This window comes from Theropithecus gelada, chromosome 1 (assembly GCF_003255815.1).
Source record: "Theropithecus gelada isolate Dixy chromosome 1, Tgel_1.0, whole genome shotgun sequence".
In the NCBI taxonomy this organism is placed as follows: domain Eukaryota; kingdom Metazoa; phylum Chordata; class Mammalia; order Primates; family Cercopithecidae; genus Theropithecus; species Theropithecus gelada.
Window position 1 is genome coordinate 25936585 of NC_037668.1, and position 22706 is coordinate 25959290.

The following is a 22706-nucleotide window of genomic DNA, read 5'->3' on the forward strand; positions in this document are numbered from 1 at the left end:
CTCTCCTCCTCTCCTGGTATCCCCATGGCAGAACATGGTACCATCAGCATTCAGCTGCCCTGACTATTGCTACTCGTTTTTCCCTCTGGTCTCACCTCCAATCCATCATCAGTAGCTATTCATTTTACCTCCTAAACGTGACTTCTGTTTTTCTACCAGTTCTACCAATGCTTTTCTTCACCTTGGAGTATTGTGGTGGCCTAGCTAGTCTCCCTGCCTTTTGGTTTCCTCCCTGTAGGTCCACCCTTCAAACTGCCCTCAGACTTAGCTACCCAAAATGCAAACTGAACCAGGACACTTCTACACTATCCTTTAAACGATTCCCCATTATTTCCCCAGAATAAAACCCAAGTTCTTCAACATAGTATGAAAGTCTCTTCACAGTGCAGCTCCTGCCAGTTTGTCCAGCCCCATTGGTCATTCTGTCCTTTGTACTTTTTGCTCTAATAATTCAAAGGCACTCAAGGTTCTCTGGCACAGTCCGTAGTACTCCTGACTGCTGTGCCTTTGCTCCCGTGGTTCCTCCTCCTGTACTTCACCTGTATGAGTCCTATTCATCCTTCAAGACAATGCAGATGTCCTCGCCTTCAGAAAAGTGCCACAACTTGGTGTGTCTCTCCTATAGCCCCAGCTTGGCTCCTCATGTGCTCCCTGGTCTTTCTATGCATATCTCTGTCATTGCACTCACCACACTGAAGTTTACTGAAATCATCTATCTGCTAGCACATGAGTTTCAGTGTGACCTGGGGTGAGTTACTTCAAATCTCTGACTATGTTTTCTTTGTTTGTTTGCTTCTTTGTTTTTTTGTTTTGAGACAGAGTCTTCCTCTGTCACCCAGGCTGGAGTGCAGTGGCCCAACCCCAGCTTACTGCAACCTCCGCCTCCCAGGTTCAAGCAATTCTTGTGCCTCAGCATCCAGAGTAGCTGGGATTACAGGCATGCGCCATCATGCCTGGCTAATTTTTGTATTTTTAGTAGAGGTGAGGTTTCGCCACATTGGCCAGGCTCATCTCAAACGCCTGACCTCAAGTGATCCACCTACCTCAGTCTCCCAAAGTGCTGGGATTTACAGGTGTGAGCCACTGCACCCGGCCCTAGCTTCACTTTTTAAACTTCTGCATAGGACATATGTATATAATTCATTGAGTTTTCCTCCTGCTGATGGCTTCAATCTTCCATTATTAACAATGCTGCAGTGCATATCATCCCATGCATATACTTGTGCATTTATATGAGCATTTCTTTTTTTTTTTTTTTTTTTTTGAGATGGAGTCTCACTCTTTCGCCCAGGTTGGAAGGCAGTGGTGCAATCGCAGCTCAGTGCAACCTCTGCCTCCTGGGTTCAAGCGATTCTCCTGCTTCAGTCTTCCGAGAAGCTGGGATTACAGGCATGCGCCACAACGCCCAGCTAATTTTTGTATTTTTAGTAGAGGCGTGGTTTCACCACGTTGGCTAGGCTGGTCTCGAACTCCTGACCTCAAGTGATCTGCTGGCCTCGGCCTCCCAAAGTGCTGGGTTTACAGGTATGAGCCACCGCACCCAGCCTATATAAGCATTTTGTGAAGGTAGATTCCTAGAAATAAAACTGCTGGATTAAAGATAATGTACATTTTACATTTTGATAGATACTTGCAATTCCCCTCCAGTAAGGCTTTATCAATCCACACTATTTCCAACCACATGTAGGAGTCTACATTGCTCCCTACCCTTTATAACAATGAATATCATCTTTTTTTTTTTTTTTTTTTTTTTTGCCAGTTTGATGGGCAAAAGGAAATGTCACGTTTTTCTTTAATTAGAATTTTTCCTATTATTTGAGGTTGATGATAATTTCATGTACTTATTATATATTTGTTTTTCTTCTGCGAATTTCCTGTTCATATCCTGGGCCTATTTAAAATTTGTTTTAAGCCTTTTTAAAATTTAAGCAATATTTATTTTTTTAAAAAATACAATTTATTTTAGGTAAAATAAAATTTTTTTTTTTTTTTTTTTTTTTTGAGACGGAGTCTCGCTCTGCCGCCCAGGCTGGAGTGCAGTGGCCGGATCTCAGCTCACTGCAAGCTCCGCCTCCCGGGTTCATGCCATTCTCCTGCCTCAGCCTCCCGAGTAGCTGGGACTACAGGCGCCCGCCACCTCGCCCGGCTAGTTTTTTTTTTGTATTTTTTAGTAGAGACGGGGTTTCACCGTGTCAGCCAGGATGGTCTCGATCTCCTGACCTCGTGATCCGCCCGTCTCGGCCTCCCAAAGTGCTGGGATTACAGGCTTGAGCCACCGCGCCCGGCCAATAAAAATGTTTTTATTCCCCCTTTTTTTTCAGAGATGGTAGCTCACTCTGTTGTCCAGGCTGGGGTGCAGTGGTGCTATCCTAGCTCACTACAGCCTCAAACTCCTGGACTCAAGTAATGTTCCTGTTACAGCCTCCTGAGTAGTCTTAGTGTTTTATTTATTTATTTTTTTTTTTTGGGCACACTAAATAATTGGTTCATGTATCCCTTTTTGTTGCATTCTATTTTCCCATCCCTAATCTTATTCTCCTTATTTTTATTTATTTATTTTATTTTAGATGGAGTCTTGCTCTGTCACACAGGCTGGAGTGCAGTGGGCGCCATCTCAACTCACTGCAAGCTCTGCCTCCCAGATTCAAGCTATTCTCCTGCCTCAGGCCACCAAGTAACTGAGATTATAAGTGTGTGTCACCACGCCAGGGTAATTTTTGTGTTTTCAGTAGAAACATGGTTTCACCATGTTGGCCAGGCTGGTCTTAAACTCCTGACCGCAAGTGATCCACCTACCTTGGCCTCCCAAAGTGCTGGGATTACAGGTGTGAGCCACTGCACCCAGCCACCTAATTCTCTTTTTCACACCCCATAGGCATTGACTTATTTATTTAATGTGTGTCTTCGAATCTACCTTTTATTCCTTTATTTTCTTTGTCTGTGTATCCATGATCAATACATTAGATTATTTTGCATATTTTACATTTCAGAACAATCTTGTAGTGTACATCTCACTCTGCTTCTTTTACTTTTCCTTGTTACCAAACATTTGTTATTAAATTCTATCCTGCTTTTATATGAGTTGGAATTTAAAACAATATATGGTGACTTAGTTCATTCTTTTTATCTACATTTACTATATGTATAACATTCCACAATATGTTTATCATAGAAGATATTTTTCCTAATTTTTTGCTGCAATGAATAGCCTTGAGTATGTAATTTTACGTATCTTTTGCAGAATTATTTTTGTAATACATTCCTAGATATTGGAACTAGATCATAGGTTACACACATATTCAATTTTACTAGACACTTCTAAATTACCCTACAAAAGGTACCAATTTATACTCACACTAGCAGCTCACGATGCTCTTCATTTCCTACCACTTCACTAGTGCTTGATTTTTCTTTTTTTAAAATTGAGATGGAGTCTTGCTGTGTTCGCCAGACTGGAGTGCAATGGCATGATCTCTGCTCACTGCAACCTCCACCTCCTGGGTTCAAGCAATTCTCCTGCTTCAGCCTCCCAAGTAGCTGGGATTACAGGCCCCCACCACCATGCCCGGCTAATTTTTGTATTTTTAGTAGAGATGGGATTTCACCATGTTGGTCAGGCTGGTCTTGAGCTCCTGACCTCAGGTGATGCACCTGCCTCAGCTTCCCAAAATGCTGGGATTACAGGCATGAGCTACTGTGCCCAGCCACTAGCACTTGATATTATCCACACTGTAAATCTTGCTGCTTACGTAAAGTGATGTAAAGTGAGAGAGATTTTTTTCCACTTTCTGTTTGATTGTTTGGAATTTTAACTGATTTTAGGATCTCTAGAATTATTAAACTGAGGATCCATAGGTTTATAGACAGTAACACTTGCCATGCAGAAAATTTTTGTTTAGTCAAATGTATAATCTTGTCTTCTATGACCTCTGTATTTTGGGCCTTGGCTTTCCCTGCTCCAAAATCACAAAAGAAAAAAAATCTCCTTTCTTCTCTTTTCATACTTATATGATTAATTTTTTGTGGGTAGTATTTTACCTTTAACACTTTAATGCATCTGCATGTTATTAGAATAAGAAATGAGGTAGGAATCCAGCTTTACTTTTTCCAAATGGCTATCCAGTTGTTCCAACACCATTTATTGAACAATCCATCTTTTCTTTATTAAAATAATAGTTTTATTCTCCCTTTGCAATACTTTTATATATTATTCTCTTTTTTCTTTCTTTAGTTTTGAGAGTTATTTATGTAATGTGAATACAAATTTTAAAAAAATCAAATACGTGATTTGCAAATGTTTCCCTCCAGTCCGTGACTTGTCTTTTCACCTCTTAAAAGTGTCTTTTGAAAGTGGAAGTTCTTAATTTTTAGTGAAGTCCCACTTATCATTTTATTTATTTTATGGATCATGCTCTTGGTGTAAGAAATCTTTGCCTCACCCAAGTTCACAAGGATTTTCTCCCTGTTTTTGTCGGGAAGTTTTATAGTTTTAGGTTTTTTTGTTTGTGTTTTTGAGACGGAGTCTCACTCTGTCGCCCAGGCTGGAGCTCAGCGGCGCGCGATCTGGGCTCACTGCAAGCTCCGCCTCCTGGATTCACACCATTCTCCTGCCTCAGTCTCCCAAGTAGCTGGGACTACAGGCACCCGCCACCACGCCTGGTCAATTTTTTTGTATTTTCAGTAGAGACGGGGTTTCACCCTGTTAGCCAGGATGGTCTGGATCTCCTGACCTGGTGATTCACCTGCCTTGGCCTCCCAAAGTGCTAGGATTACAGGCGTGAGCCACCGCGCCCGGCCGATCAACTTTTAGAGAAGTAAAATCTTAACAATATGAAATCTTCTAACCCATAAACAATGTATAGTATATTGCCCCATTTATTTAGACCTTCTTTAATTTCTTATTTTATTTTATTTTTTACTATACTTTAAGTTCTAGGGTACATGTGCACAACGTGCAGGTTTGTTACATAAGTATACATGTGCCATATTGTTTGCTGCACCAATCAACTCGTCATTTACATTAGGTATTTCTCCTAATGCTATCCTTCCTCCAGCCTCCAACCCCACAACAGGCCCCGGTGTGTGATGTTCCCTGCTCTGTGTCCAAGTGCTCTCATCGTTCAGTTGCCACCTATGAGTGAGAACAGGTGGTGTTTGGTTTTCTGTCCTTGTGATAGTTTGCTGAGAATGGTGGTTTCCTGCTTCATCCATGTCCCTGTGAAGGACATGAACTCATCCTTTTTTATGGCTGCACAGTATTCCATGGTGTATATGTGCCACATTTTCTTAATCTAGTTTATCATTGATGGACATTTGGGTTGGTTCCAAGTCGTTGCTATTGTGAATAGTGCCACAATAAACATACATGTGCATGTGTCTTTATAGTAGCATGATTTATAATCCTTTGGGTATATACCCAGTAATGGGATTGCTGGGTCAAATGGTATTTCTAGTTCTAGATCCTTGAGGAATTGCCACGCTGTCTTCCACAATGGTTTAACTAATTTACACTTCCACCAACAGTGTAAAAGTGTTCCTATTTCTCCACATCCTCTCCATCATCTGTTTTTTTCCTAACTTTTTAATGATCGCCATTCTAACTGGTGTGAGATGGTATCTCATTGTGGTTTTGATTTGCATTTCTCTGATGACCAGTGATGATGAGCATTTTTTCATGTGTCTGTTGGCTGCATAAATGTCTTCTTTTGAGAAGTGTCTGTTTATATCCTTTGCCCACTTTTTGATGGGGTCCTTGTTTTTTTTCTTGTAAATTTAAATTATTTGTAGATTCTGGATATTAGCCCTTTGTCAGATGGGTAGTTTGCAAAAATTTCTCCCGTTTACTCCTGTTCACTCTGATGGCAATTTCTTTTGTGGTGCAGGAGCTCTTTCGTTTAATTAGATCCCATTTGTCAATTTTGGCTTTTGTTGCCATTGATTTTGATGTTTTAGTCATGAAGTCTTTGCTCATGCCTATGTCCTGAATGGTATTGACCAGGTTTTCTTGTAGGGTTTTTATGGTTGTAGGTCTAACATTTAAGTCTTTAATTCATCTTGAATTAATTTTTGTATACGGTGTAAGGAAGGGATCCAGTTTCAGTGTTCCACACATGGTTAGCTAGTTTTCCCAGCACCATTTATTAAATAGGGAATCCTTTCCCCATTTCTTGTTTTTGTCAGGTTTGTCAAAGATCAGATGGTTGTAGATGTGTGGTGTTATTCTGAGGCCTCTGTTCTGTTCCATTGGTCTATATCTCTGTTTTGGTACCAGTACCATGCTGTTTTGGTTACTGTAGCCTTGTAGTATAGTTTGAAGTCAGGTAGCATGATGCCTCCGGCTTTGTTCTTTTTGCTTAGGATTGTCTTGACAATGTGGGCTCTTTTTTGGTTCCATACGAACTTTAAAGTAATTTTTTTTCAGTTCTGTGAAGAAAGTCATTGGTAGCTTGATGGGGATGGCATTGAATCTATAAATTACCTTGGGCAGTAAGGCCATTTTCACAATATTGATTCTTCCTATCTATGAGCATGGAATGTTCTTCCATTTGTTTGTGTCCTCTTTTATTTCACTGAGCAGTGGTTTGTAGTTCTCCTTGAAGAGGTCCTTCACATGCCTTGTAAGTTGGATTCCTAGGTATTTTATTCTCTTTGAAGCAATTGTGAATGGAGTTCACTCATGATTTGACTCTCTGTTTGTCTGTTACTGGTGTATAGGAATGCTTGTGATTTTTGCACATTGATTTTGTATCCTGAGACTTTGCTGAAGTTGCTTATCAGCTTGAGGAGATTTAGGGCTGAGATGATGGGGTTTTCTAAATATACATTCATGTCATCTGCAAACAGGGACAATTTGACTTCCTCTTTTCCTAATTGAATACCCTTTATTTCTTTCTCCTGACTGATTGCCCTGGTCAGAACTTCCAATACTATGTTGAATAGGAGTGGTGAGAGATGGCATCCTTGTCTTGTGCTGGTTTTCAAAGGGAATGTTTCCAGTTTTTGTCCATTCAGTATGATATTGGCTGTGGGTTTGTCATAAATAGCTCTTATTATTTTGAGATATGTTCCATCAATACCTAGTTTATTGGGAGTTTTTAGCATGAAGGGCTGTTGAATTTTGTTGAAGGCCTTTTCTGCATCTATTGAGATAATCATGTGGTTTTTGTGGTTGGTTCTATTTAAGTGATGGATTACATTTATTGATTTGCATACGTTGAACCAGCCCTGCATCCCAGAGATGAAGCTGACTTGATTGTGGTGGATAAGCTTTTTGATGTGCTGCTGGATTCAATTTGCCAGTATTTTATTGAAGATTTTCACATCGATGTTCATCAGGGATATTGGTGTAAAATTCTCTTTTTTTGTGTGTGTCTTTACCAGGCTTTGGTATCAGGATGACGCTGGCCTCATAAAATGAGTTAGAAAAGTATTCTCCTTTTCTATGGATTGGAATAGTTTCAGAAGGAATAGTACCAGCTTCTCTTTGTATCTCTGGTAGAATTTGGCTGCGAATCCGTCTGGTCCTGGACTTTTTTGGTTGGTAGGCTATTAATTATTGCCTCAATTTCAGAGCCTGTTATTGGTCTATCAGAGATTCAACTTCTTCCTGGTTTAGTCTTGGGAAGGTGTATGTGTCCAGGAATTTATCCATTTCTTCTAGATTTTCTAGTTTATTTGCATAGAAGTGTTTATAGTATTCTCTGATGGTCATTTGTATTTCTGTGGGATCGGTGGTGATATCCCCTTTATCATTTTTTATTGCCTCTATTTGATTCTTCTCTCTTTTCTTCTTTTTTAGTCTTGCTAGCGGTCTATCTATGTTGTTGATCTTTTCAAAAAACCAGCTCCTGGATTCACTGATTTTCTTTGAAGGGTTTTTGGTGTCTCTGTCTCCTTCAGTTCTGCTCTGATCTTAGTTATTTCTTACCTTCTGCTAGCTTTTGAATGTGTTTGCTCTTGCTTCTCTATTTCTTTTAATTGTGATGTTAGGGTGTCGATTTTAGATCTTTCCTGCTTTCTCTTGTGGGCATTTAGTGCTATAAATTTCCCTCTACACACTGCTTTACATGTGTGCCAGAGATTCTGGTACGTTGTGTATTTGTTCTCATTGGTTTCAAAGAACATCTTTATTTCTGCCTTCATTTCATTATTTACCCAGTAGTCATTCAGGAGCAGGTTGTTCAGTTTCCATGTAGTTGAGAGGTTTTGAGTGAGTTTCTTAATCCTGAGTTGTAATTTGATTGCACTGTGGTCTGAGACAGGTTGTTGTGATTTCTGTTCTTTTACATTTGCTGAGGAGTGTTTTACTTCCAATTATGTGGTCAATTTTAGAATAAGTGTGATGTGGCACTGAGAAGAATGTATATTCTTTTGATTTGAGGTGGAGAGTTCTGTAGATGTCTATTAGGTCCACTTGGTGCAGAGCTGAGTTCAAGTTCTGGATATCCTTGTTAACTTTCTGTCTGGTTGATCTGTCTAATATTGACAGTGGGGTGTTAAATTCTCCCGCTGTAATTTTATGGGAGTCTAAGTCTCTTTGTAGGTCTCTAAGGACATGCTTTATGAATCTGGGTGCTCCTGTATTGGTGCATATATATTTAGGATAGTTAGCTCTTCTGTTGAATTGATTCTTTACCATTATGTAATGGCCTTCTTTGTCTCTTTTGATCTTCGTTGGTTTAAAGTCTGTTTTATCAGAGACTAGGATTGCAACCTGTTTTTTTTTTTTTTTTCCTTTCCATTTGCTTGGGAAATCTTCCTCCATCCCTTTATTTTGAGCCTATGTGTATCTCTGCACATGAGATGGGTCTTTTGAATACAGCACACTGATGGGTCTTGACTCTTTATCCAATTTGCCAGTCTGTGTCTTTTAATTGGGGTATTTAGCCCATTTACATTTAAGGTTAATATTATGTGTGAATTTGATCCTGTCATTATGATGTAAGCTGGTTATTTTGCCCGTTAATTGATGCAGTTTCTCCATAGCATCGACAGTCTTGACAACCTGGCATGTTTTTGCAGTGGCTGGTACCAGTTGTTCCTTTCCATGTTTAGTGCTTCCTTCAGGAGCTCTTGTAAGGCAGGCCTGGTGGTGACAAAATCTCTCAGCATTTGCTTGTCTGTAAAGGATTTTATTTCTCCTTCACTTATGAAGCTTAGTTTGGTGGATATGAAATTCTGGGTTGAAAATTCTTTTCTTTAAGACTGTTGAATATTGGCCCCCACTCTCTTCTGGTTTGTATGGTTTCTGCTGAAAGATCTGCTGTAATCTGATGGGCTTCCCTTTGTGGGTAACCCGAACTTCCTCTCTGGCTGCTCCTAACATTTTTTCCTTCATTTCAACCTTTGTGAATCTGACAATTATGTGTCTTGGCTCTTCTTGAGGAGTATCTTTGTGGTGGTCTCTGTATTTCCTGAATTTGAATGTTGGCCTGCCTTGCTAGGTTGGGGAAGTTCTCCTGGATAATATCCTGAAGAGTGTTTTCCAACTTGATTCCATTCTCCCCATCACTTTCAGGTACACCAATCAAACTTAGATTTGGTTTTTCACAGAGTCCCATATTTCTTGGAGGCTTTGTTCATTTCTTTTTTTCTTTTTTTTTTTTGAGACGGAGTGTCGCTCTGTCACCCAGGCTGGAGTGCAGTGGCCAGCTCTCAACTCACTGCAAGCTCCGCCTCCTGGGTTTACGCCATTCTCCTGCCTCAGCCTCCCGAGTAGCTGGGACTACAGGTGCCCGCCACCTCGCCAGGCTAGTTTTTTGTATTTTTTTAGTAGAGACGGGGTTTCACCATGTTAGCCAGGATGGTCTCGATCTCCTGACCTCGTGATCCACCTGTCTCAGCCTCCCAAAGTGCTGGGATTACAGGCGTGAGCCACTGCGCCCGGCCTTGTTCATTTCTTTTTACTGTTTTTTTCTCTATTGTTGTCTTCTCACTTTATTTCATTAATTTGATCTTCAATCACTGATACCCTTTCTTCCACTTGATCAAATTGGCTACTGAAGCTTGTGCATGCATCATAAAGTTCTCATACCATTGTTTTCAGCTCTATCAGGTCATTTAAGGTCTTCTCTGCACTGTTTATTCTAGTTAGCCATTTGCCTAACCTTTTTTCAAGATTTTTAGCTTCCTTGCAATGGGTTAGAATATGCTCCCTTAGCTTGGAGAAGTTTGTTATTACCGACCCTCTGAAGCCTGCTTCTGTCAAGTCATCAAAGTCATTCTCCATTCAGCTTTGTTCCATTGCTGGCGAGGAGCTGCAATCCTTTGGAGGAGAAGAGGCACTCTTGTTTTTAGAATTTTCATCTTTTCTGCTCTGGTTTCTCCCCATCTTTGTGGTTTTATCTATCTCTGGTCTTTGACATTGGTGACCTAAAAACGGGGTTTTGATGTGGGTGTCCTTTTTGTTGATGTTGATGCTATTCCTTTCTGTTTTTTAGTTTTCCTTCTAACATTCAGGTCCATCAGCTGCTGGTCTGATGGATTTTGCTGGGGGTCCACTCCAGACCCTGTTTGCCTGGGTATTGCTAGCAGAGGCTGCAGAACAGCAAATATTGCAGAACAGAAAATATTGCTGCCTGATCCTTCCTCTGGAAGCTTTGTCCCAGAGGGGCACCTGTCTGTATGAGGTGCCTGTCAGCCCCTACTGGGAGGTGTCTCCCCGTTAGGCTACACGGGGGTCAGGGACCCACTTGAGGATGCAGTCTATCTGTTCTCAGAGCTCAAACACTGTGCTGGGAGAATCACTGCTCTCTTCAGAGCTGTCAGACAGGGACATTTAAGTCTGCATAAGTTTCTGCTGCCTTTTGTTCAGGTATGCCCTGCCTACACAGGTGGAGTCTATAGAGGCAGTAGGCCTTGCTGAGCTGTGTTGGGCTCTGCCCAGTTTGAAATTCCAGGCTACTTTGTTTACCTACTCAAGTCTCAGCAATGGTGGACACCCCTCCCCCTACCAGGCTGCTGCCTTGCAGGTTGATCTCAGACTGCTGTGCTAGCAGTCAGCAAGGCTCTGTGGGCATGGGACCTGCTGAGTCAGGCATGGCAGAGAATCTCCTGGTCTGCTGGTTGCTAAGACCATGGGAAAAGCACAGTATTTGGGCAAGAGTGTACCGTTTTTCCAGGTACAGTCTGTCACAGCTTCCCTTAGCTAGGAAAAGGAAATCCCCCAACTCCTTGCACTTCCCCGGTGAGGCAACACCCTGCCCTACTTTGGCTTGCCCTCCATGGGCTGCACCCACAGTACAACCAGTCCCAATGAGATGAACCAGGTACCTCAGTTGGAAATGCAGAAATCTCCCGTCTTCTTTGTCAATCATGCTGGGAGCTGCAGACTGGAGCTGTTCCTACTCAGCCATCTTGGAATGGACTCTAACTTTCTTTAATTTCTTTGAGCAATATTTTATAGTTTTCAGTGCATCAGACTTGCACATCTTTTGTGGGATTTGTCCCCCAGTATTTTACATTTTTTGGTGTCACTGTAAATGGTGTTTTAAATTTAATCTTTTGAGTGTTCTATGGGTTGAATTGACCCTTCCTTCCAAGAGATATATTGAAGTCCTAACCCCTGGTACCTGTGACTCTGAGTTTGTTTATAAATAGAAGTCTTTGCAGATGCAATTCATTAAGATGAGGTAATGGTGTAAGATGGGCCCTTAATCCAATATGGTTGGTATCCTTTAAGAAGAGGGAAATTTGGACATAGACACACAGGGAGGGAAGATGATGCAGAGATCCAGAGAGAGAATCCAGCCAAATGACAATGGAGGCAGAGAACGGAGTGATGAATTTACAAACCAAGGAATGCCCTGGATTGTCAGAAAACACCAGGAGCTGGAAGAAGCAAGGAAAGACTCTCCCCTAGTTCCTTCAGAGAAAGCATGGCCCTACCAACACCTTGATGTCAGATTTCTATCCCCCATCACCTTGTTAATGAGTGTTTATCATTCTTAAGTTCTGGTATCATTTCAAATTCTCTCCTCTAGTTACTTTGAAATATACATAATATTGTTGCTAAGTATAGTCACCCTAGTCTGCTATCAAACATTAGAGCTTATGTCTTCTGTCTAACTATATGTTTGTGCCCATAATCAACCTGTCTTCATCCTTTCCTTCCCCTCCACCCTTTCCAGTCTCTGGTATTATATTTGGAGGTTTTCTAGATATCTTTCTATTATTGATATTTACTTTAATACCACTGTAGCCAGGGAATATATTTTATATAATCTGATTCTTTTAAAATTGGTCACTACTTACTTTATGGCTACCTTGGTAAATGTTCCAGTGAAATGTTATTGAAAAAAATTCGGCTGTTGGATGGAATGTTCAATAATCAATTGAGTCAAATTAATTGATACTGTTGGTCAAATCTTTTATATCTTTACTGATTTTCTATTTGTTCTATCAATTATTAAGATATGGGTATTGATATTACTGATTATCATTATGGATTTGTCAATTTATCCTTGTAGTTCTATTGGTTTTTGCTTCATGTGTATATGCATACACACACACACACCTATATATATACACACACAAACATATATACATAGAGAGAGAGAGACAGAGATAAAGAGAGACTCCTACTCTGTCACCTAGGCTGGAGTGCAGTGCCACAATCATGGCTTACTGCAACCTTCACCTTCCCAGGCTCAGGTGATCCTCCCATCTCAGCCTCCCAGGTAGCTGGGACTACAGGTGTGAGCCACCATGCCCAGCTAATTTTTGTATTTGTATTTGTATTTTTTTTTCTGAAATAGAGTCTCACTCTGTCGCCCAGGCTGGAGTGCAGTGGCATGATCTCAGCTCACCACAACCTCTGCCTACTGGATTCAAGCAATTCTCATGTCTCAGACCCCACCTCCTGAGTAGCTGGGACTACAGGTACACACCACCAAGCCTGTTTAATTTTTGTATTTTTAGTAGAGATGGGATTTCACCATGTTGCCCAGGCTGGTCTTGCGCTGCTGGGCTCGAGTGATCAACCCACCTTGGCCTCCCAAAAGTGCTGGGACTATAGACGTGAGCCACTATGACTAGCCCAGGTTTTTTTTTTGTTTTTTTCAAATTCAGTCTTCGTAAAGACTGTCAAAAATTGTCAATGCTGACTATGTTACAAGTCATCACAGTGGGGTATTGGGAAAAGTTTTCAATTAGCAATAGTAGTGCCTCAGATAAACCTCATTGGCTATGATACTTGCCATTGTGCAAAGCTGCTTCATGTACTTTGAATATCTGTTATTGGGTACATAAATGTTTAGAGTTATTATGTCTTCTTGATGAATTAACCTCTTTATCATTATGAAATGATCTTTTTTATCCCTGGCAATATTCTTTGCTCTGAAATCTACATTATTAGTATTAGTATAGCCATTCCAACTTTATTTTGATTAGCATTAGCATGGTACATTTTTTCTATCCCTTTAGCTTTAACTTATTTGTGTCTATATTTAAAAGGATTTTTTTAGGCAGTTAGATATTGCTTTTATAATCTAATCTGACAAATCATGCTTTTATAATCTAATCTGACAAATCATGCTTTTATAATCTAATCTGACAAATTATGCTTTTTTTTTTTTTTTTTTAAACGGAGTCTCACTCTGTCACCCAGGCTGGAGTGCAGTGGTGCAGTCTTGGCTTACTGCAACCACCACCTCCTGGGTTCAAGTGAGTCTCCTGTCTCAGCATCCCAAGTAGCTGGGATTACAGGTGTACCCCACCACGCCTAATTTTTGTATTTTTAGTAGAGACAGGGTTTCACCATGTTGGCCAGGCTGGTCTCGAACTCCTGACCTCAACTGATCTACCCTCCTTGACCTCCCGAAGTGCTGGAATTATACGCACGACCCCACTGCACCTGGCCTTTAATTGGAGTATTTAGACCATTTATATTTAATGGGATTACTGATATAGCCTGGCTTAAATTTTTGTCTTGTTATTTGTTATCTATTTGTACCATCTGTCCTTTGTTTCTTCTTGCCCCTTTTTCTCAGGAACATAAATAACTGAAATTCAAAATAGTGAATATGGCTGAGCATGGTGGTTCATACCTGTAATACTAATACTTGGGGAGGCCAAAGCAGGTTGATCTGTTGAGATCAGAAGTTGGAGGCCAGCCTGGGCAATGTGGTGAAACCCTGTCTCTCCAAAAAATACAAAAGTTAGCTGGGTATTGTGGCAGGTCCCAACTACTTGGGAGACTGAAGTGGGAGGATCACCTGAACCTGGGGAAGTTGAGGCTGCAGTGAGCTGAGATCATGCCACTGCCCTCCAGCCTGGGCAACAGAGCAAGACCTTGTCTCAAGAAAAAAAAAAAAAAAAAAAAAGACAAAATAGTGAATATGGTGGGAGAGATTCAAAGAAAGATTTGGGACTTTACAGAAGAGAGATATTAAGTCAAACTGATGATGTCAGGAATGACTCAAGAAAATATTCAAATTGAACCTTGAAATATTTTGGATGTGGGTGATGGTGTAAGGAAGGTGCTCTATATAGAGGCAATAGGATGAACAATGGGATTGGAGGCAGTAAAGCATGTGTTTGGGCTAGGGAATAATAGATTGTTCAGGTGGCCTGAAAAAGAGTGGCAGGAGAGATGTGGAAAGTACTTATGTTATTAACAGCTTCCTACGGATGTCCCTACCCTGATAACCCACGGATACCTGAGATACCTGTCATATCCCACATATTATCTACTCTTTAAACCTGCTTTCTCAATAGCCCCTAATTTTATGTATGGTATCACCAGCTTCCTTAATATACATACCAGATAGTCATTTTGAGTCATTTTAAATGCCTCTTTGTTCCTCAACCCTATTCATCCCACCTGCAGGTCATCTCTTCCAAATTTCAGCTTTTTTTTTTTTTTTGAGATGGAGTTTCGCTCCTGTTGCCCAGGCTGGAGTGCAATGAAGTGATCTTGGCTCACTGCAACCTCTGCCTCCCAGGTTCAAGCAGTTCTCCTGCCTCAGCCTCCCAAGCAGCTAGGATTACAGGCATGCACCACCATGCCCATCCAATTTCATATTATTAGTAGAGGCGGAGTTTCACCATGATGGCCGGGTGGTCTCAAACACCTGACCTCGTGATCATCCGCCTTCGCCTCCCAAAGTATTGGGATTACAGGTGTGAGCCACGGTGCCTGGCAACGAGCTTTCTTTTCTATCCTTATCTATCCCCACAGCCTTGGAGCCAGGCTCAACTCCCCTCCCCCACCCTGCCCCCCAAACTGTTTAATTAGCCTTCTTACTGGTTTTGCTGCTTCTAGATTCTTCTCTCTTTCAACCAATGCCACACATACCCTCCCTGTATGCCCTGAGATGGATGTGAAGTTCTGTGTGTGTACATGTGTACATTTTTCTGGGGAGTACTTGTAGCTTTCATCAAAGTCTCAAAAGTCCACAAAAGGCTAGGAGTCACTACCCTGTATCTTTATTTCAGATGAAACCATCCTCAGTTAATGTGGTGCAGTTGACAGACTACTGAACAGTAAGTCAGGAGACCTGGGGTTTAGTTCTGGTGCTGCCACTAATTAGCCGTATGATTTTGGGCAATGAGGCACTTACTTTGCACCTGTTTCCTCATCTGTAAAATTCAGAGTCTCCTCCAACCTTAAAATGCTATTATTGAGAAATTACCATTCAATTATTATGAAGAAATTACCATACAATATCATAAATGCTAAAAGAAAGGTATGCAGAGCTTTGAGAGCACAAAGGAGGTTCTCTGGGTGTGGGGCCATCTAGCTTTGCTTGGGAAAGTTGGTAAAGAGTTGCAGAGGAGGCTACAGTTGAGTCTTGAAGGATGAACAGAACTTTCCAGGCAGAAAGAAGGAGGAGGGCATTTTAGGCAAAGGAAACTTTGTGAGAAGGCAGAGAAGTAGCAGAGCCTCAAGTTGGCAGAACAACGAGTAGATGGTTATAGTTTGGATATATGTGTACTGAAAGTTTGGGCTTTAAATGCACAGGGAGTACTAGGAGATAAGCCTGCAGAAGGGGAATGAGTTGGGGCCTGAAGTTTCTTATATATGGTGCCAAAAAGTTTTGACTTTATCTTGTAGACAGTGGGAAGCCATGGGTTGTTTTAGGTAAGAGAGTGACAGGCTGATTTCCCTTTCATAAAAATCACATTGGCAACAGGGAGGAAGATGGATTGAAAGAGAATGAGACATGTTTGGAAAAGATAAAGGTCTGAACAAGTCAAGGGGATAAAGGTGGAAGGAAGATAATGTTCTTCCTTTTAAACCTATTACATTTAAGATACCCAAGAAATGTCCAAGTGAAAATGTATGGTAGGAAGTCGGAAATTTGAGTCTTATGCTCACAAGTTATACCTGGATTTAGCAGCATTCATAAGTGAGCACTGACTGAAGCCACAGGAGTGAATGACATTGCTTTGGAAAAGCATGTGGAGTGGGGAGTAAGGGGGCCAAAGGCTAAATTCTGGGAAGTAACAGTATTTGGAGTCAGGAGTAGAAAACACATTGGAAGGGTGGCTTGGGTTCAAGGAGCTGAGGAGTGAAGGGAGGAAGAGAGATAGTAGTGAAGACTCTACTTTTTTTTTTTTGAGACGGAGTTTCACTCTTTTTGCCCAGGCTGGAATGCAATGGCGGGAACTCAGTTCACCGAAATCTCCGCCTCCCGGGTTCGAGCGAGTATTCTGCCTCAGCCTCCCGAGTAGCTGGGATTACAGGCACCTGCCACCACGCCCGGCTAATTTTGTATTTTTAGTAGAGACAGGGTTTCTCCATGTGGGTCAGGCTGGTCTCGAATTCTCGACCTCAGGTGATCCACCCGCCTCAGCCTCCCAAAGTGCTAGGATTACAGGCGTGAACCACCAGGCCTGGCCTAATAATCTACTTTTTAAAGAGGGTTAGATGAGAAAGAAATGAAAGCGAAGGCTAAAGCAATAGGAGACTACTGAGTGGAGGAAGGTATTTCATTTTATTATGTCTGCTGGGCAAAGATCAGTGAAGAGGCCGAAGTTGGTTACAGGAGAGACTGGGAATAATGGATGGAGGTGGGAAAGGACGGGATATAACACACACCTGCAGGGCCTAGACCCAGGCAAGGGAGGTGGAGAGTGTTTATTCTTCCCTAGAAGGAGGAAGGAAATCAGAAAGAGTTTAATTCAGTGGTTCTCACATTAGAATCACTGAGGTATCTTTAAAAAGTGCCAATAGCTGGGTCACACCTCGGAAGTTTCTGGTTTAATGAGTCCGGGATGGTCCTGGGCATTGATGTGTTTTCAAAGCTTCCCAGGAGATTAAAATCTGCAGTCAAAGTTCACAACCACTGGTTTAATTGTAGGTAACATTTTAGATTCATGATAATAGGATTGGATTTGAGGAAACTCACACTTAATAAAGGTTTGATGAATAGGGAGTGATCAAGGTTTCATAGATGAGGAAGGGAGAAAGAGAAGGAAGCAAGAAGGGAAGGCAGCTAATGCTAACTTAGTGTATTTTATGTGCCAGAGATATAGAAATGAATGAGGCGTGGTCCTTCTTCTTAGAGATCAGGATCTCACATGAGAGACACCTCACCACAAGCCTATGATGTAGTACAGTTCTTGACCAGTTAAGTTTTTTTGTGTGTGAGCAGTTTTTTTTTTTTTACTAAAACTGAGGGGGGAAACCCCTCACCCTCAGAACCCAGGTATTTCACAATATAGACTGGTTCTGGAAATCCTTTTGTGAGCATTGAGAGTAGCCTTTCTGGGAAGGTGGGTGCTGGGGAAAGATCTCTAACTATTCCGGGAGATCAACTCATCCCCAGGCTCATCAGCAGGGCTGGAAGTAGACGGTGATTGTGGCCCTGCATGTGGGTACATTACTGCAGTCACCTGTACCTGGGAGGTGGTTAAAATTGCTAATTGCTCACATGGAAACACTTTGATGGCCATTCTGCTAGTGTGTGAAGCTTCTACGAGTAAGATACCAAGGATTCCCTTTCTCTGAGCAGCATTGTAAAAAGGCCCTACTTTTCATCAGAGCAGAAAACCTAACTTTTGCTACTGTGGTCTGGGCCTGACCTCCAGGGACAGCTTCAACCACACAGGAAGTAAGGTAGTTGCTTCTCTATAGTCTGGACCTTCCCTCAGAGAGCGTCTACTGTCACTTCTTGAGCTCCCTGAATCTTCCCCAGGAGAGTCCAACTCCCAGGGCTCCTGGGAAGCCTCTGATCTGACTCCGCCAGCCCCACCTCCACCTAGTGAGCTGGTGAGGCGTTGAAAGGGCTTTAATGGAGAGCCCTGGCTTTTAGCTAGGGCCCTCCTTCCCCGAGGAAGAGTACTGAAAGAAGTGTCCTAGAGAAGTGTTCTCTCTTAAGAGGAGTGTCCTAGGCACAGAACAGAGAGGGGAAGCTCGATTGGGAATTGACTGTGGCACTATGGGTATGTGGAGGGTGTTCCTTCGGTTACTTCATTAGATCCTTTTTATACAAGCAGAAATTGAGGCTTGAAGAAATCAAGAAACTCGACTATGTCCTCAAGGACAGGAGCTGTACAAAATCCAATCTGTTCCATTCTGTTGTCCCTCAGGCTCCTGGCCTCCCTCTGTTATTGTAGGTTGACCCCTTTGGGAAAATCTCAGTCAAATGTCCTTTCAGTGCTCTCCTTCCTTCTAAAGAATTAAGCTAGGTCCCTTAGACCGTAGGGCACATGGGCCTTCTAGTTGGATCTCTGTTTCCTTACTCAGTGACTTGGGGACGTGTGAAATCCAGATGGGATTCTATCCTGGGGTGAAGGTAGAAGGTAGTACAGAGAATTGCTGAATGGGACAGACCACACCAGTAAAATTTATTGTTGGACTCTGTAATCCGGTGTTTTCATTGCAGAGATGTAACTGAAAGCCCCCAACCTCACCCTCAGAGAAGAGAAAGGAGGGACCAAACTTATTCTAGCCTGATGCCTGATACCTGTTAATTGGGAAGCCTCGTCTGTTAACATCCTGACTTAGGTTTCAAGCTTTCAGTGGGGCCAGACTATGGAATTATCTGTAATTCTGGCATCAGGAGCACTTTTTCCAGTTCTTCGGGCCCTTCTGAGGTCTGAGAAACAGGCTAGCAGCGTGTGAACATAATTCACACTGAATCTGCCTGACAGACGGTGCCACGGCAGCCCTGACTCTGTGTCAAATTACACACTAGCGGCCCAGCACTGGGGTGTGCTTTGGGGCAAGGCTGGGGACACCCATGTCCTCCCTACTTCCCTTAACCCTTCTTCCCCAGCTCTCCTGCCACCTCCTCATACGAGCCCTAGTGCAGCCCGGTGCCTGCACATGATAGGCACAAGGTGAATGAGTGCCTGGACGCATGCAGGGACTTGGGTACATGAAATGATGATTCTGCATATTTCATGTAGTCTTGGTGCTGAGTCACCTGCTTACCCATACTACTGGAGGAGGGGATGAAGAAAGGCAGAGTTTGGGCAAAGGAGAAAGGAAGTGTGTTTTACTGTTCTGCATCTTTGAACAATGCAGCAAAGTTGGCTCTGTCCTCATCTTTGGACAGGTTAGAATGAACCATCAAAAGGGGTGAGATTAGGTCTCAGGAAATAATTTTCATTAGGGAGGAGCAAAAATTCCGAAACAAGTGAGGAACAGAGACTGGGAGTCTTCTTCTCTGGGATTCCTTAATCACAGGGTTGTTAGAGCAGGTGCCAGGACTGGAAACTGAAGGAGGCTGAGATGTTGAAAAGGCCTTGGCCTGCTTAGGGAGAAGTATGTGAAGATGCTTTCGAAATGATACTACTCTAAGTAGCAGGTTGCACGCCAATAACACTAATGATAATTGAATACTGCTTTCGCTTACTCCAAGGGGAACATGGACTTCCCACAGCCCAGGCTTTTACGGTGTAGGGTCACTCTTGCAGGGTCAGATATAAAAGAACCCTAACTGATTTCTTGGCATACTGGGAGGCAGAAATGCCTCAGACGTGTAGGATATTTTGTGAGACCCTACCATCCCTGTGTGGCACCTTCAACTCTAAAGTATCTGAAACTCCTGGGATGCACAGTCTGCCTGCTTGGGGTTGGGGACCCAACAGGCCAAGGCATTTTTCCTCTTGGAGGTTTCCTGGGAGAAAGCCCCCTCTCCTCTGCCATCCAAACTCCCAGGCGCCCGCGTCGTCTCCTCCTCCCCTTCTTCCCCAGGGCAGGGTTCCCTTTGTAATTAATCCCAACACTCAAACCAGAGGGGAGGAAAAACGTGTTAATGAGGGAGCGTCCCAGACTGACTGGGGCGGTCGCTGCTCGCAGCTAGAACTCCAAGTAATTAAATTATTTTTGGAAGGAGGGGATATAGTGGTGATGGTGTCAGGGAAATCCCCGTATGCATGGGAAGAGGCGTGCGTCTCTCGCCACTAATTAAAATTAGGGATGACCCTCCCTTCTCGCACCCCTAGGGGGAAAAAAATTCAGTCTTCCCACGTCCCAGATTCCATTGGATTTTGTGCAGCCGGGTCCGTGGCCCTAAAGAGAATATGGCCAGCCCCGGGGATCTGGGGGTTCCGTCTCCGACAGGAGGGGTCGAGGAAGACAGTCCCAGGAGGGACTGCGGGCTGGGCCAAGGCCAAGAATCGAGGCATTCTCCTGCCCACCGTTCGGGACCCGTGTGTCAGCCCCACCGCGGATTCCCAGGATCGCTGAGGGCCGCCGGGCATCTGAAGGCGCAGGGCTGGGGGAGCGGCGACTCCGGGAAGAGCGGGGCCGCAGACAATGGATGTGGCGGTAGGAGGGGCGGCGGCTGCGGGAACAGCCGGGAGGCGGCACCCGGGAGCTCGCGCTCCCCCGCCCCCTGCACCCCCCCACCCTCATCCCCTCCCCCTCCGCCCCCTCCCCCCTCCGCCGCCGGCTCCCGATCTGATTCCTGATCCTTGATTCCTTGATCCTTGGTCCCGCCATGGGAGCCTGAGCGCCCCCTATTCCCCCCTGGCCCCCAGCCCCCGGGGCCTTGAGGGGGAAGAGGCAGCGGTCTGGGACGGAGCAGGGGGTGACCAGACTCAAGAACCCCCCGTCTCAACACCCCCATCGCCCGCGCTGCCTGTCCGGTAGTGCCGAGTTCGGAGCGACCCGAAGCGCTGCGGATACAAAGGCGACGGGCCGAGCTGGGCGCCCGCTGAGCCCACCCGGCAGTTCGCAGCGGCGGGTGAGTGCCGGGCCGCGGGGGCGCGGGCAAAGTTTGAAAAAAAAAAAAAAAAGAAAAAGAAAAAGAAAGAAAGAGAAAAAAAGAAACGGAAAAGGAGGAAAATCATGCAAGGGGCCAGGGGGTGCCCGACCCCAGAGCGAGCGGGGTGGCTTATGGGGGAAGGGGGGCTGGGCTCCGGGCAACCCCCTTCCGGTGCGCTTCCCCACGGCACAGCGGAGTACCCCCCCGCAACTTTGGGGAGGAGAAGGGGCTCGTGGGGGAGGGGGCGGAGCCCAGGCCTGGAGAGCCGGGGACTTTCCTGGGCCCGGGCGGGGGCCTTAATGATCCCAGGGGAGCCGGTTGAAGCCGGAGACTGGGAGCTTGTGTTGGAGGTGGGGGGAGAGGCGTGGAAGGATCGGAGTCTGGAGGTATTGGAAGCCAAGGGTGTTTTGGGGTGCACACACCCCTCAGGAGCGTGGGGAGGGACGGAGGCAGGTATGCATTAAGGGTTTAGAGTGGAGTCTGTGGGGCGGGCTGGGCAGAGTAGATAGGGTGTGTGTACAGCCAGAGGATGGGGCTGGAAGCGGTAGACTGTGTATACGGGCCGAGGGAACAGACGCTGGCATCCTTCTCCCCCCTCATATTTACCCATTTAGGGGACTGTGGGCTCTGCGTTAGTGAGTTTTGAAGGGTTGGTGGAGGATCCGTGTGCATGATTCTTTGTTTTGGTGTGTGTGCATGCCTTGACGTGCTGCATGTTCCTGCAGGTGGGCCCCTGGTTTGGATGTGTAGGTGTTTTTCTGTGCTTGACTGTGTGTGCACCCAAGGAGCGGCTGACCACGCATCTGCTGTGTGTTTGGATATGTGTTTATATGTATACTTAGGGGAAGGCGTGTATGTCTATGTGTGTGTATTGGGAGAGGGCTTCACGGGAAAGAGGTGTGTAGGTACCAAGGAAGGTGGGTGTATAAGAGCAGAATGGAGTGTATGTGGATAGGTGCGTGTGCACCTGTGTACTGGGAAGGGGTGTGAGTGAATCTGTGTTCTCTTGTGTGTAACCTGTGTTGATGGGTATCAGTGTGTTTGCCTGCCTTAGCTGGTATGTATGTTTCTGAGTGTGTGTAAGGGGTACCTCTTGTCTCTGCAGGCAGATTTTCCTGGCAAAAGTCCGGAAAGGAAGGCTGTCTGCAGGATTTTGAGACTTCGTGGATGGCCTCGCCTGGATTTAGGGGTAGTACCTTAAGTATCTGAGACCTATGGGTGGGAGGGAATGGGTTGTCTTATGAAGTGCCTGTTTTTGGGGGATGGGTTTTTCTGGAAGAGGGCGTGTGTTGTGGGGAATAGGGAACAAGGGGTCTGGTTGTAGTCCTAGAGGAATTTGGAAGATTGGCGGGGTCAGGGAGAAGAATAAGAGGAACTTCCTCCCCCATCATCATAGGCTGGGTTCCAGTGCTTGGAGAGGCTACATTCTTATATTCCCAGCCTTAGTTAAAAACCTCAGGCCACAGTTCTCTTGGAAAGCCGTCTCAGAGTTTGTTGCTTCAGAGCCTTCTAACTCTGCCCTAACTCTTAAGATCTTAAAGTTCC

The 22706-nt window shown here is 44.1% G+C and overlaps 1 protein-coding gene and 1 non-coding gene across 2 annotated transcripts in view; one reads left to right on the top strand and one right to left on the bottom strand.

Moving 5' to 3' along the window:
* Positions 1-13068: 13068 nt before the first annotated feature.
* LOC112615048 lies at positions 13069-13210 on the bottom strand. Its single transcript, XR_003117265.1, has one exon. It is a non-coding gene; the product is annotated as a U4 spliceosomal RNA (small nuclear RNA).
* Positions 13211-20844: 7634 nt separating this feature from the next.
* VANGL2 (VANGL planar cell polarity protein 2) overlaps positions 20845-22706 on the top strand; it is a 28126-nt gene continuing 26264 nt past the window's right edge. The window contains exon 1 of the mRNA XM_025395422.1: positions 20845-21140. The gene's annotated coding sequence lies outside the window, so the exon portion shown is untranslated. The remainder of the gene's footprint in view (positions 21141-22706) is intronic.